Genomic DNA, 15922 nt, shown 5'->3' on the forward strand with positions numbered 1-15922 from the left:
GCCAATTAATAAAACTCCCATCAGAATAACCAAATGATTGACTAAATATAATTATGTTTTCTAAATATCTGCATCTATGGACATACTTTACAAGTTTATATGCAAAAGCTTAAAGACCTACAGAAGAGAATGTATTATGCTGTGTATCCATTGTCCATTTTTTTCAGACTCACAGCATTGTCACTGTAGCTGAATATAAAATGGCCATTGCTCATTCATAATATAGAATGTATCTGCAGGAATTTAATGTTAATAATTATTTTTTTAGAAATCATATTATCTAAATCTTGCACATTTAAAAATATTTTAAGTAGATACCTGAAAAATTAAACAAATTATCCATAATGCAATTATTATTTAGAGGAGAAAAAAACTAAAGTGATACAGACCCTGCATTTTCCTTAGCCTTTCAAAACGTAATCTTCTGTCTACAGTAGAGTTGGCTTAAATGTTACAGTTGGAGGTCAAGGTCCAGGCATGTGGAAGATGTGGTTAGGAGTTATCTCCCTCCTCCATGTGGCTCTATGTTTGTCTTTCAAACAAAAGCTGTCTCTCTAAAACTGCTCTATAAGTAGTTAAACATTTATTAACCAGCCACAATGTATAAGGCACTCTACTGAAATCTTGGGAATATATACACAAATAATCATCGTCACCTAGGAACTTGCACATACTATCTCAGAACTGAATCTTCTAACCTTTTTTTCTTCGGAGATGCTTCTATAGATGTGTTCTTCAAAAGGAATCAACAACCACATTTCTTGATCTTTGACTTTAACATTCTTCCTTTCCTCTATATCTTTTTTCCTAATCCTTTATGAACCATCTAATTCTGCTCCTTCAATATCTTCTTTTAAAGGTATACTTTTTATTGCTAGGCAGCTCATCTTTTTGCTTTGTTCTTTTTAAAAGCACTTTCGAGTAAGATATGCATATAACTGAGAAAAGTAAAATCCTGTACCCCCAACTCACTCAATGAACCCCCTCTTGACCAAGGGGATACCAGAGAAACTTTAAAGACTGAGTTCCTGGCCATGAGAGGACATGCCTTGTTATATCCCCTTCCTAACCAACCCGCATCAGGCTTTCTTTCCGAAGAGTTAAATAGAAAGCAGCCCTTTCCAAAGACTTGTTCTACTGCTGATCTACACAACTGACTGACATTCCTTCTTGGTAAGAAACCACCAACCATGGACTGATTCGGGCCAGTTTACAGAGGCTGGGCCAGTTTACAAACGCTGTACACAGGATGCCTCTGTCCTGTTTTACCAGTTGACATAGAGAGCCTAATTTTAATGCATTCACTTGTTAAGTCTCCACTCCAAAGTGAACAGGGAACCTATGTAACATGCATGTTTACTTATTATGCATGTGCATGCCCCCTTTGTGAATATTCATAGGTCCTCCTATAACCTGTTGAATATGTATACTTAGGCAACTCATTCAGCATAAATTACTATCTTGCCCCTCCCTTCCTCCAAGTGCTTGTTTCTGTCTCTGCTGGAGGCTATCTGTTGGGGTGGCCAGTCTTCAGGCTGCAATCTTTTATAAGAAAGAAAGCTGTCCTCTCCAAATTTATAAACCTCAGGATTCTTCAGTTATTAATAATATAACATAATAGAGATAAGTGCATATTTCCTAATTGAAGAGCTTGATAAATTTGTTTAAAGTGAAGTCTCCTGAGAAACTATCCGCCAACGGGGGCGGGGACACTAACAGCGTTACCTACCCAAAGATACTTACTCTACTGATTTCTGTCACCTTAGATTACTTTTGTTTCAAAGTTTACATAATTGGAATCATATAGGATGTACCTTTTCTTTCTAGCTATTTTTGCTCAAAATTGTGTGAGATTCATCCATATTGTTTTAGTACTATATTGTATAAATATATAATAATTTGTTTGCTTTTCCATTCTATTTTTGGTAGATATTTCTATTTTTTTTAGTTTATAAATGAGTAATGCAGCTATGAAATTTTTATAACTGTTTTTGGTATAATATTTCTATTGGAGATATAGCTAGGAATGGAATTGGTGGGTCAGAGCATTTGTGTATCAGCTTTAGAGTTACTGTTAAATTGATTATCCCAATTTACATTTCTGCCAGCAGTGTATGAGAACTCCAGCTGCTCTACAATTTTGTCAGTACTGAGTATTGTCAATTTTAAAACATAGTCATTTTCATGTCAGTTTCATAGTATTTCATTGTGGCTTTAATTTGCATTTCCTGATTACTAATAATGTTGAGCACTTATCCACATGTCTGTTGGTCACTTGAACATCAGTTTTGCTATGTGCACTTTCAAGTTACTTGCCCATGGGAATGGGGAGCGAGTGTGGTCCCGTAGGATACTTATTGATTTGAAGAATTCTTTATATCTTCCAGATTCAGGCCATTTATTAAATTTTATGCATTACAAATATTTTTTCCTATTCTGTGGTTTGTTTATAACTTTCTTAATGCTGTCTTTAGATAAAAAGAAGTTCTTGATTTTAAAGGAGTTTAATAATTGATATTTCTTTTGTGATTAAAATTTTCTGTCCTATTTTCTATCCATAAAGTAATGAAGCTATTCTACCATTAAACTTTGGTAGACTTTATTTTTGTATGTTTCACATTTAGATCTACAATTTACTTGGAATTGTTTGTATGTGTGTGTATTTCTTCCATTTGATATCAAAACTATCATTTAAGCCAGGCACAGTGGCCCATGCCTATAATCCTAGCACTCTGGGAGGATCGCTTGAGGTCAGGAGTTCAAGACCAGCAGGAGCAAGAGTCAGACCCCATTTCTACAAAAAATAAAAAAAAATAGCTGGGCGTGGTGGCATGTGCCTGTAGTCTCAGCTACTTGGGAGGATCGCTTCAGCCCAGAAGTTTGAGGTTGCTGTGAGCTATGATGATGCCACTGCACTCTAGCCTGGGAGACCTTGTCTCCCCCCCCCAAAAAAAATCATTTATTAAGAAGTCCATCCTTTTCTTCCGGCACTGTAGAAGTGTTTTTGTCATACATCATTTGACACTATATTAACATATGTCAGTCTGTTACTGTTAAATCTACAAAGATTGTGGATTTGTCTATTTTTTCTTTTAGTTTTATAAGTTTTTTTCTTTTAGTTTTATAAATTTATGCTTTATAGGTATAGTTCATTAGATATATTCATATTTATAATTGTTATATCTTACTGGGTATTGATTTTTTTATTCTATCCCCTTTACCTCCAGTAATGCTTCTTGCCTTAAAAACTGCATTGCTATTTGAGTAGCTGCAAACATTTTCTTTTGGTTGGTGTTTTCAGGCTATACATTACTTTTACCACATCCCAGACAATGCAAAGAACTTAGTACATTGTAATCTATTTATGGCCCACATCCTCTTGTAATATTATTGTCATGTATTTTAATTCTATGTGTACTTTGATCTAATAAAAATCATTATTACTGTTTTATACTGTAAATATCAAATTCATGTTTACTCATAGATTTATTTGTATTAATGCTCTTTATTTCATTTTCTGAATAACTGTGTCCCCTTCTCTGATATTTTTCCTTCTACCTGAAAAACTCTCTTTTATATTTCTTTTAGTGTGGATCTATGGTAATACATTATTTCAGTTTTTTTAAACCATCTTTATTTCACTTTAATTTGAGGCATATTTTCATTGGATTTAAAATCCTAGGCAGTTTTTTTTTTCCTGTCTTTCAGCGTCTTAAAAATATCATTCTATTATCTCTGGCTTTTATTTGTTCTGTCGAGAAGCTTATTGTCAATCTCATAAATCCTTTGAAGGTAATGTGCTTTTTTCCTCTGGCTGCTTTTAAGATTTCTCTTAGATTTTGGTTTCCAGCAGTTTGGAACATGTGCCTAGGTGAAGTGTTTTTTTGTGTATTTCCTGCCTTGCGATTGTAGAGCTTCTTGAATATGTGATTTCATGGATTTAACAGTGCTAGAAAGTTCCACTTTAGTATTTCTTGTCTTTTTCTGAGACTCTAGTTATGTCACCATTAGAATTTTTCCCCTGGCTTCCCATATTTTTTATGCTCTTTTGTACATTTTTCACCATTTTTTCTTTCTGGATTTATCATGTATGCTTTTATCTTGCCCATCTTTCTGTTTGCTAAGCCTCTCTTCTGCTTGATCTAATCTACTGTTACCCTATCCATTAAGTTCTTAATTTTAGAAATTACCTTTTCAGTTATCATTTTCTTTTATGCTTTTTTTTTTTTTTTTTGGTATAGAGTTCAGGGCGCTGGTAAAAATTTCCATTTTGGCACATGTTTTTTAAGCATTCCAATTCTGGTTATTTTAAATCCATATCTGATAACTTCAAATATCTGGATTACAAGTTTTTCTACTTACTTTTTCACTGCATTTTGAGTAATTTAATCTTTTCTCATTAAATGGGTTGCTTCTATTTTCTCACAATAACAACAATGCCACAATAAACATTTTTGTGTATGTCTTCTTGTACTCACATACGATCATTTTAAATGAGTATAAGTACAGTAGAATTGCTAGGTAAATAGATCATGTACATTATAGCTTTTCTAGAAACTGACACATTTTTTTCCAAAGGAATTGTATCAAATTGCATTCCCACCAAACACATAATATTTCCTGCTTTTCCATAATCTCAGCAATATTTGCTATTGCCATACTTTTAAAATTTCTAATCTGAAATGTGTGATATATTTTTATTATGATTTCCCCAAAAGTGCTGCTATATTTTTAATAATTATGTTCCTAAAGATTGTGTTTCTGTTTCAGAACTTCAGATAACTTCATCTTGGCTAATAAATAATTAAATATGTAACAATCATGTAAACTAATGTATTTTTATGTGGTTGCATAGATTTTATTGAATTTGATTCTTTTCTTTTTATTATTGAGTTGTATAATTTCCCTGATTCACCAAAATGAATTCAATGGCTCAAAAATAGCTCATTGGAGGGTAAAGTAACACCAAAAATCATAACAAAAATACTATTCAAAGCTACCTTGAAAATACAAATAGAGAATAGATACATAGCATGAATACAGAATGACTCAGTGTATGCTGGAGCAAGTAATTCCAAAAAGTAAGAATTTATACAAGTGAACAAAAAAGGAGACAAAAGTACTAAGAGGAATCATAACCCTCTGAACACTGGATTCTTTTGGATTACTGTTCTGGTTTTCCCTTTTCTCCATTGCCTTGTCTGTTGAAAATAAGGCATTGGGATTTTTGAAAAGTGGTACAAATAGATACATAGTCAGGAATTTGACTTTTTTTTCCTAATATTCTTTATTCTTTATTTACTTTTCCCTACCACACCCTAGAGTGGTGATGCAATGTTGCTAGTTAGCATTTACCAATACTTTGAGGTTATGATTATTGCTAAGATTGTCAACCAAAGAGGAAGCAATGATTTTGAATCAATTTGCCCATCTTTCCTGAGTTATAATATCCCACGAATTATCTAGTCTAACCCCCAAAAATGATTCAGTTACTTTGATGCAAGTGAAAAGAAAATTACTTTATATTTCCTCTACATGCACCTTTCCAAGTTTACTTATGTAGAAATGAAGGAATTTATTGTGGAAGTATCTCATCTGAATTTATTCCAAGGACACTAACAGGATATGAAGTGAAAAAATAGTTATGCAATCTTATTTTTAAGATCATTTTAGGTGATTTACCTTATATTGGGCAGTTTTAAATACTTATAACAAGTACATGGTCATTTTCCTTCACCTTTCAAGCCAGTCAGTTCTGAGTAATGTATTTTGCATGCTGAAATCCACCTCTTATTTTTAGGCTTCCTGATTTCACCCGAAGTGTTCCTTGGCCTTCTTTTCAAGCGTGTTTGTGTTGGGCAAGAAGCCAGAGGTATTAGTGCATGGAAACCAGGTAGCTGTCAGAAAGATTGTGGCAGCATGTCTAATTTAGCTATATTAAACCTGTCACAAAACCTTAAGTAAGAGACTATAGGAAGTATGTATAGAGCACATGGTTTATAACTTAATAAACTTGTAGTGTTAGGAGCAAGCTAAAACCCCTCTCTTTTATCTCCTTTTCCATTTGGTTTCACCAATCTCTTTAAACCACTGCTAGAAGAATGGGTGAAACTATAAAAGTTTTCCATGACCACAAGAAAGTTCCCTCCCAAGTAATAACCATACCAACAGTTAGGCAGAAATACTTGAAAAGCTAACAAGGATTTTCTTTTCAAGCTACACAAATTTCTGTTTCTTATGTCATGAAAGTGTGATGAATCTTTATAATTGCCTGATGTCCAAACATATTTTGAATTTTCTAGAAATCAGATTAATTCTTAGTGTGGCCAGCAGTTTCCATCATGGAATCCAAAGGACATTCCAATAAAGAATAGAAGCTCTTAATCTTAGAACTTAGTAATACTTGCTGAATTTTCTTCCTTAATGAACATAGGTGGATTCATGTTTTGTGGTGCTGGACATGGGCACCAATTTGGTGGGCACTGTTTAAGAAATATAGTAAAAATTTACTAGCTCAAAATAAGGTATAAGAGTTACTATGTATTTAGAATATGAAAAATCAAAACAAATTATGAAGTATAACACAAATACCACAAAAATTGCAAAAACAACATAATATTTTTACTAAGTAACTATCTCATATATTGTTGGTCATGTACTTTGGTACCTGCTATGTGACAGGCTCTGTACTATGGCCTTGGAGTGGCTCAGGTTCACCTTGTGTCCTACAATCTTTTCAGAATCTTTTTCTCCCTTGAGCGTCTATCACATAACAGGCACCAAGAAACATTTGTGGAATAAAAGTGATCTGGGAAATAAATTAAAATTTTAAAAATGATTCTTTTAAAAATGCCCTACTCCCCTATCTCATAAATTCATGGGTTCGCCAAGGCCAAAAAGATAACTAAAACAATCAAAGCATTGTAAATTGGATTAATAAGTGACATTTTGTATGTTATGGAGAAGAATATTTCTGCACTTGGAAAACAAAACCTAATGAAGACATTATTTAAGCCTCTAACAGTAATTTAGTCTCTGAAGGAAAAAGAAAAACGATGCAAAATGACTGCATGATCTCCTTTTCAATAAAGCTATTTGCTTTCAAAAATATGAGTGGGGTCAGAGCCTCTATCCTTCACATGAGAAATCCTAGAAGCAAATGTCAGATCAAGCAATTAGAAGCCATGATATAGGTTTTATCCAGAAGCCAGGTAGGTATTGAAACAGAACGTCAAATGTGGAAAACTAAGTTAAAATGTGGTCATGCCAGCCGGAAGGCAAGTAGGAAGTTCACATAGGCTGCCTGGAAAGCAACTGGGAGAAGGTCAAAGACAGAATTGGACCAATGTCAGGTTTAGTTGAAACAAAAGAAGCAAAGCAGGTGAGGCATTGAAAGGACGTGTAACAGTGTAATCCTAAAAGCAGAGGGTCTGTACTGGCAGATATGTATCTTTTAGTAAGCTAACATCTTCTGGAGTGGTTTCACATGAACTCGGAGTCAGAGAAGTCCGGTCTCAGAACTGTAGATGTTGCACAGCCTGCAGTCCAGGAATATTTTTGGGCTATACTTCCTCTTTGGGGTAACTCAGGAGTCTTCCAGAAGCCCAAAACCTGATGTTTCTAGTATTGTAGTTTTTTATTGTTTAAGTCATTCCCCTTTGTCCCCCCCTCCCCAATAGAGCCTAACACACAAGTCTCTCTCACTCACTGTTCTCAATGTTCCTGCCCTTTATGGTGTGACCAACTGTTTCTGATTGCCTGAGACTGCAAGGCTTCCTCAGACGAAGGACTTTTAAGTTTTAAAATTAGGACAGTCCCAGTGAAACAGAGATGAGTTGATAACTCTAACACTCGACCAAATAATCTTGCAACACAGCTCTGATTTCATGATGCATTAGTGATAGGAGCCACTTGTGCTCTGAACAGTAAACTTCCAACCCCATGTACCTTTCATTACAGTTTTTTCTTACCATGATTATAAAGTCCCTTTCTTAGAAGATATTGATGTAATAAATGTGCTAAAATTTATTTTCACATTTACACTTGCAATGTATTATACAAAGTCCTTGGCTGATGACAAATATATATTCCTTTATAAAGGAAGGATTTGGGATGCTAATATAGAGATTTTTGTTTTTATTTCACAATGGCACTGTATGTTTATAATAGTGTTTGTGTGCGTGTGTGTGTGTGTGTGTGTGTGTGTTTAAACTACAGTGCTCTGACTGGGAAAGGATGAAATTTATCACTAGATATTCAGACAACATGGAACAAAAATTCTCATTCTTATAACTGCTCAATTTTCTTGGAGTGGCACTGCCATGGAAATTGAGCCGTTGAGCTACTGAGAAAAGCCATTTCCGGAGCTCTAAAGCAAAGTAGATCTTGTACAACCCATAAATTAACATTTGGAATCAGATTAATGCATCATAATCTCACTCCATTTTATAAATTCAATCCTCTATTTCATATACAGACAAACTGAAATAATGAAGACCCTCAAAAAGCCCATCTCACTTTAGAAATGCTAAGCCCATAGTTCTGTTTATTATTTCATGCTGGCATTTACGGGTACATGTGTGTGATGCGGGCCAGGGTGGGGAGTTGTGTGCATGTCAACTTGGTCCTCTTAAGGGGTAAGAACCAAATTATGTATTTTGAATCTACTTGGATGTCTGCAAATGATGGGGCTCAGCATTTTGTAGATCTTAGCATTTCAAATGTGAACACTTTGTGTTGTGATTTCATTGAGTAGGACCCTTATGTTTCTTTGTCAGTCACATTTAACATTGGAAAAAAATGCACAGTGAAAATTGCCAAAGTATTTCTGAGGAAATGTGAGTTGTAAAGTAATCATGAAAAATTGATTGTGATAATCCACAGCCCAGTGAATGGAGCGATGAAGATTAGGGCATATATTCACCTTTCTGTTGACTCCTTGTTTCTCAGCACGATATATAGAGAGGGCTACTGGCTTTGGCAATGGGTCACCTGACTGCTAGTGTGTTAATAGTGATCGAGATCCTACTACATTTGAGATATTGTACTAAATGCTTCAATGTGAATTATTTTATTTAATTCCCACAACTCTATGAGAACATATTTCTGCACTTACAGAAGAGGACACTGAGCATTAAAGACCTTAAACAACTTGCCCAAATTTATACAGTGGCCAAGCCAGAATTCAATCTCAGCTGAAAAGTCCACAAGAACTCTTTCTCTGTGCATGAATCTCTTAACACATAATGTGGGGTTACATGTTTGTTAGCCTGTCCATCTCATGCTATGTAAAGATTGCATATGCTAATACTACAAGTTTGATGGGAATAACATTCAAATGCTGTATCTAATAGAAACCTCAAAAGGCATTACAGTGATTGGTTGGCAAGAAAATATAGTTTTGACCAAGATGAGTGAAAAGAGCGGGATACAAAAAATATACTTTTATACTGTGATGAAAATTAAGCAAAATGATGTATCTGTAAGAATGAAAACCAGAAAGGTAAAATACCAACATTGTAACAGTGGCCACTTTAGAGTGGTGGAATTATGAATACTTTTTCTGAGTTTTCTATAATGTGATATTATCTTAATAAAAATTTAGTAAATTTCCAAAATTTTTACAAGTTTTGGAAAGAGCAAACACTGGGGGAGAAAACCTACTGTCAGGAACATACTAGAAACATAAAGTATGACAACTATACAAAAAGTTCTAATAGAAATTAAATCTATACCAGAGTCCTAAATTTTTGAAATTAAGTCTATTTCAGGTGTTAGGTGGATTGCATTATAGAATTATGCATTTTAGTCCACAAATTTTTAAAAAATGTTTTTGTTAGCCCCTTTCAGTTTTACCAGCAAAAAATATTAAAGGGTACAAACCATTAGTGCATGAAGTGGAACCTCCGTAAATATTAATGACTGACTGATAGACTGGATGACTCATTTTCTCTTTTTACCTAAATCATGCATCTGGCACCTGTTTTCTTATAACCTTGGTCAGACCCGGCCCGATTAATGTCTCTGTGTGAGAATATCATTTGCTCACTGAGGAAATTTTATTCAATCATGTGTGTTTAATATTTCATCGTTTCTCACAGACGTCTATGGCCTTGGGGCCACAGAAGACTCTTCATTAACATCGACAATTTAATTTGATTTCACAGGAGGAATCATCTGACATTTTGTTAACTATGACTTATTAGGCTAATATCATTTTCTAATAACAAGTTTGCCATAAAAATAAAACTCTGATAAAATGTGTTGAATGTTAAGTAGATCAGTTACAATTAAACTACATTAAACAGTCAAATTGTGGCAATCATACATAAAAGTAGAGAGGTTTGACAACAAATATGAGGTGAGATAATAGAGTAATAGATATTTTAAATCTCCACCAGATCTTAACCTCCAAATGAATGGTACTCTCCAATAATATAATTGGCAATAGCTAACATTTTGAGGTAGAAATTTTTATCCTCATTTAAAGATGAGGAAACTTATGTTCATTAAGGTCAAGCAACCCAGGTATGTCTGGCTCCAATGTTAAAGCCCTTTACTCTAGTTCAGTACTGCTTCTAAAGTAGTTACCTGGGGAGGCTGGTGAAATTATGTAGCCATTGCTCAAAATATTACTCTTATTTGAGTTGTTTTGTAGAACATAAGGTGGAATAGTAAAAATTAAATCCTGTCACTTTATGGCACACTTCTCTATTTTAGCAGCTTTTCTAAAACCTTTGGCTATTCTCCCAAATCTAATTTACCTATGAAGAATAAAGAAGGAAATCTTGTCATTTGTATCAACTTGGAGGAACTTGGGGGATATAATGGTAAAGTGAAATAACCCAGGAACAAAAAGACAGATTCAGCATGATCCCACTTATATGTGAAGTCTTAAAAAGTCCAGTGGAGAGTAAATGGTAGCTAACAAGGGCTGCAAGGAAGTGTGTGGAGGGGTGGGGCATGTGGCTGGGAAGATGTTGGTCAAAGGATACAAAATCTCAATTAGACAGGAGGAATAAGTTCAAGATACCTATTTTACATTATGATAACTATATTTAAAAATAATTATTGTATACTTTAAAATTGCTAGGAGTGTAGATTTTAAGTGTTCTTACTACAAATAAATACGTGAAGTAATGCATACATTACTTAGCTTGATTTAGTCTTTCCACAGGTGAACATATTTCAAAAATCATGTTATATACCATAAATATATACAATTTTTTATTTGTCCATTTAAATAATTTATGTGTTAATTTAAACAGATCCTTCTTCACTGGGTAAGAATCTCCTCTGATGTATTATTCAAAAGAGTAATGTCTAAATATATCAAACAATGTCAGCAGTGTTGAAGTTGTGGTACATTCTCCAAAGGGGAAAATTTTGATGGTAATAAAATTTTCAACTTGAAATTTTGTGTTTGACTTTTAGTGTGGCTAAATAATTGGCATAAATGTTTCTAAAAGTTTTAAGAACTTAGATGATAGTTAATGAACTACTTTTAAATACATAGATATTAAAATTTCATTTGATTAAATACATATCAAGATTAGCTTGTTTAAAAATTTTATGGAGTGAATTAAATAATTGCTTTACATTTAAACTAAACATGCAATTCAATAACTGCCCCACTGAGATACACTGTAAACTGGTATGAAAGCACTATGATATCTTGCTTCTCACTGTGTTTCTATTGCAATATGCCAGGTGATGTATGAAAACCACAGAAGATGATATATCTTTCTAGTGCACGATTTTTATTTATCTGTTTTTACTTTTTTTGTTTGTAACAAAAGTCAGAAAATCCGGGAAATGAGAATTTTCAAAGCATATAATTGCCAAAATTAATAACTCATGGGTATAGTTGCTTCAAAAGTAACTACTTATTTGTATTATGCATGTGATTAAATTCTTTTAATACTCTTTGCTACTTCTCTTTATTTCCATTTGGTAGCAGTTTTCCGTTATTGGTTGAGACCTTGCTCATCATGGAATATTTTGAGTACAATGAAGAAGAAACATTGAGTTAGTTAAGGTAGCATAGCATACACCATCTCCCCTTATGAGTAAGGTTCATAAAGATGTCCACAAAGCACTGTTTTATTTTTCTACCTAAATTACATAATAAGGCCTTGAAAATCAGTTAATATATAATGTCTAATTGTAGGATAATGATGTGTTCTCTAATTTTTTGAGTTTATAAATATTCTAATTTTGAAAGTAAGACTAGGACAACCCAGAGAAATCATCTCATAACACAAAATCTTTGCATTTCCTGTTTATTTGTGGCCTTCCCTCTACAAGCTCTCTTAAAAAGGTTGTAGCATCATGGAATAGTGGTAACATCATGTTTCTCTAATTACAAAAGTCTCCAGTTACATAGTCATCTCTGCCACATACTGACTATGTTATGTAGGTAAGCTGCTTAATCATTCTGAGATTCAATTCTTCATCTGATAAGTTGCTATAGAAATAATGACCTCACAGGGCTATGGTGAGAAATAAATGATACATATTCACATGAAAGGATGAAGATTTAATCTTCAATTTTGCTACTAAAAATTAAAATATTTGAATGGTACAAAATTATAGGACTTTATGACGTCTCCAGAGCTGGTTCTAAATGCAACTGTAAAAAGCATTTTTGTATTTAAAAAGCGTGCTTATGATTAGGGCATGTGACACACTTTGACTGCCTGGACAAGTTGTGCACCTGTGAAAGGAAAGGCAGACTGCATCCAAACTGTCACCCAGAATGCCACCTTGTGTCTCCACAGAGGGTGCTACTACTTGACACACTAGAAAAATCTCCTGTAGAAAGGATGCTCTATGGGATTGCAGTGCAATGTGACATTTTTTGGTTTTGTTTTGTTTTGTTTGTGTTTTTACTGCTCATCTCATCTTCACATTTGTCATAAATATCTCGGTTTCCTGAGTTTGGTCAGCTGCATAAGGAGCAAGAGGTAAAAAATCATCAGAATCATTTCAACTGCTGGGAAAACAGGAGCAATGCTGGCTGTTAAAAGCTGTTAATTGCAGTTTACAAAAGAGAAATCCCTTATCTTTGAAAGTTCACTTGCTTGAGTGACTCATTCTTCCTGGGAGGGATTAATGCTTAATTAGAAAAAGATGCTAAACAATCTGATGTGCTTCCTGAATAAAAACCTCACCTTAGTTTTAAAGATTCTTAACAAGGTAACATGCTAATTATTTAATGAATGATTTGTGCTGAGCACTAGAGATATGTGTTAAAATAGCAGTGCTTATCACGTTTGGCACAGCTCCCAGAAATCAGTCCACTGAGTGCTCTAGGGTCTGGTGCCAAGCCTGTTTTTTGTTGTACTTGGTGTTTGGTTTTGTTTTCCCACCTTTGAATATAAACATGTTTGTCAAGGTACACAGTTGGGAGGGGAAGCAGAGGGGGCCATGGAAGGAAAGCCTGGTGGTCAAGGTGGTGATGATGGGGAAGGAAGAGAAGAGAAGAGAGAAAGAAAAGGCAGTCGGAACTCCATCTTCCTTTTGAGTATGACTGCATTCTACTGACAAATACCTGGAAATACCTGTACTCTAAACTTGCTGTAGGATATGAGGAAGTTGGAAAGGGTAAGCGTGTACACTTCAGCAAAAGGTACAAGGCATTGCAAGCCCAACTTCACACTTTGCTTGGCTGTCAGAGGGCTTTCTCCTTCACAATACCTCAATGTTTTGGTAGGCCGACTCCAGTTCACTTTACTAAGTGGGGAAGCATGGGTGGAATGCCAGGTATGTCTACAGAGCAAAGCAGTGCAGGCAGGCTGACGCCAGGAGAGAATAGGCAGGTACCTATTGAGTTACAGGATTTCTACAAATCTAATCCGCATGTAATGTGAGACTTATTACAGAGCCAGCCTCTGCTGGGGCTGTGAAGTCTGAGGATATGAACAGTCTCAGAAGCAAAGATCCCAGTTAACCCATTGAAACCCAGCTTCAATTGACCAAAACTAATAGCCTCTTATCCTTGTAATGCTTTATAAAGATGGTCACGATTAGAAGTTGCTTGCTAATTGTATAAAAAATACTCAGAGTAAGATTATTATTGAACAGAGATATTTAATATACCTATAATAGAGTGAACACACAATATAGCCACAGCAACTGGGGCTATTTTAAGGTACTCTCTATTTAATACGGCTGACATTGGATAGTCTATACATTACTAATGATGAGTATCTATAATTTATGGTACATTTTTGCATGTGATAAGTTTGTTATGAAAATTTAAAATAGACATTTATTAGTATTTAAAAAGCATCCACTTAAGAGAAACATTTGTTTTCTGAGACAGCTTCATGAGTTATCATGATAAATTGATGATAAATTTATTAAAGGAAGAAAATCAGAATTGCAGACACAAATAGGAAAAATGTCCAGTTACTAGAGTCTCAACTATGATGTGCGTCCTACACTTTTCTCAATTATCAGCTTACAAACTTCTTAAGGAAGTGGCTAAAGGAAATTAAAGTGTTGTTTAAATACTTAATATAAGATTGCAAGAATTTTCTAAATCAGGTTTCATAAATTAAAAATGATCGGTCTTCAAGCCATCCTTATAATTATACAAAGATAAGAAAATTAGGACAGTTGTTCTTACTTTATCAATATTGTGGTAAAACTCCAACCATAACCCAAAAACCCACATCAAAAAATAGTCTTAAAACCAATTCACTAACAAATAGCATCTGACGTCAGCAATATTCTATTTCAGCACGGCTCCAATTACCTTTGTCTGTTTCTTACATGTTAATGTTCTCTACACAGGTGTTTACATTCATTATCACATTTAGACACCTTGAATAAATTGATATCTACTTCTAGAGTTTTGTTTATGAACATGAAAATACCAAAACAAAAATTTTAGAGTCTGTATACTGATATAAGAATTAATATGTGTTAAGTATCTTCTGTGGCTCATGTATTCTGATAGATACTTTAGATATGTTAGTTTATTTAAACACTTTTGTGATTCGTAGTTTTCAGATGAAGAAACTGAGGCCCATATCAAGTAACAGATGCAGAATTTAACCCAGGACTGGTTGACTCAATCCTGTTTAGAGTGGTGTTAAATGTGGGAGATAATATGGCACTACCCCAAAAAGGACAAACAGTTAAAGATGAAAAGAACATTATTAAACGTTATCTGGAGCTCCGGGTTGAAAAATGGCTCTGTTACTTCCTAGTATCTGAACAGACAAATTGCTGAGTTTCTATGTTCCTCAGTGTACTTGTCTTTAAATAGGAATATAAAAATTACATCATAATGCCTTTGTGAAGATGCAGTGAGATAACACTAGTGAACACAACTGTGCAGACGCAGTGTGGTAGTGGGTCGTGGTAATGCTAGCTTTGTAACGTAACATGCAAGCCTCTCTATGTATCTTAAACTGGGTGCCGTTCCGATATACACGTACTATTAATACATTGCAAAAGTGATTCTCTGTTTTAAACATAGGAGGGCTAGGGAGGGAGGAAAAACAGGATATCCCCTGGCTCCTGGCTGAACTGCACAGCTCATGCAGAATTTACTGAAGGAGGTTGTCTCTGAACCCCCCTCAAGGAGTATGCAAGTTAGCTTTTAAGTTGATTTGTGACATTAAAGCCAATCCAATCCTAAATTTGTTCACTCCCCCACTCTGCTTGTTACTTTCAAGCTATTGCCAATTTTATCCCTGTTTAACCTTTGTGGTAGATAAGAAGATGCTATTAAATCTTGGACTACTGAGTAGTCCTCTTGAAAACAGCAGTCAGTATCTGACAAAAGAATGTGGAGAGAGATTCTGAGAAGTTTTTGTAAAACCAAAAACATTAATCAGAACTAATAAATTAAGGAAATTTGCAAAAATAGCATCTGTTTAATGGTGCTCCTAATCCCCAAGTTATTAAT

Source organism: Eulemur rufifrons, chromosome 17 (assembly GCF_041146395.1).
Source record: "Eulemur rufifrons isolate Redbay chromosome 17, OSU_ERuf_1, whole genome shotgun sequence".
Taxonomy (NCBI): domain Eukaryota; kingdom Metazoa; phylum Chordata; class Mammalia; order Primates; family Lemuridae; genus Eulemur; species Eulemur rufifrons.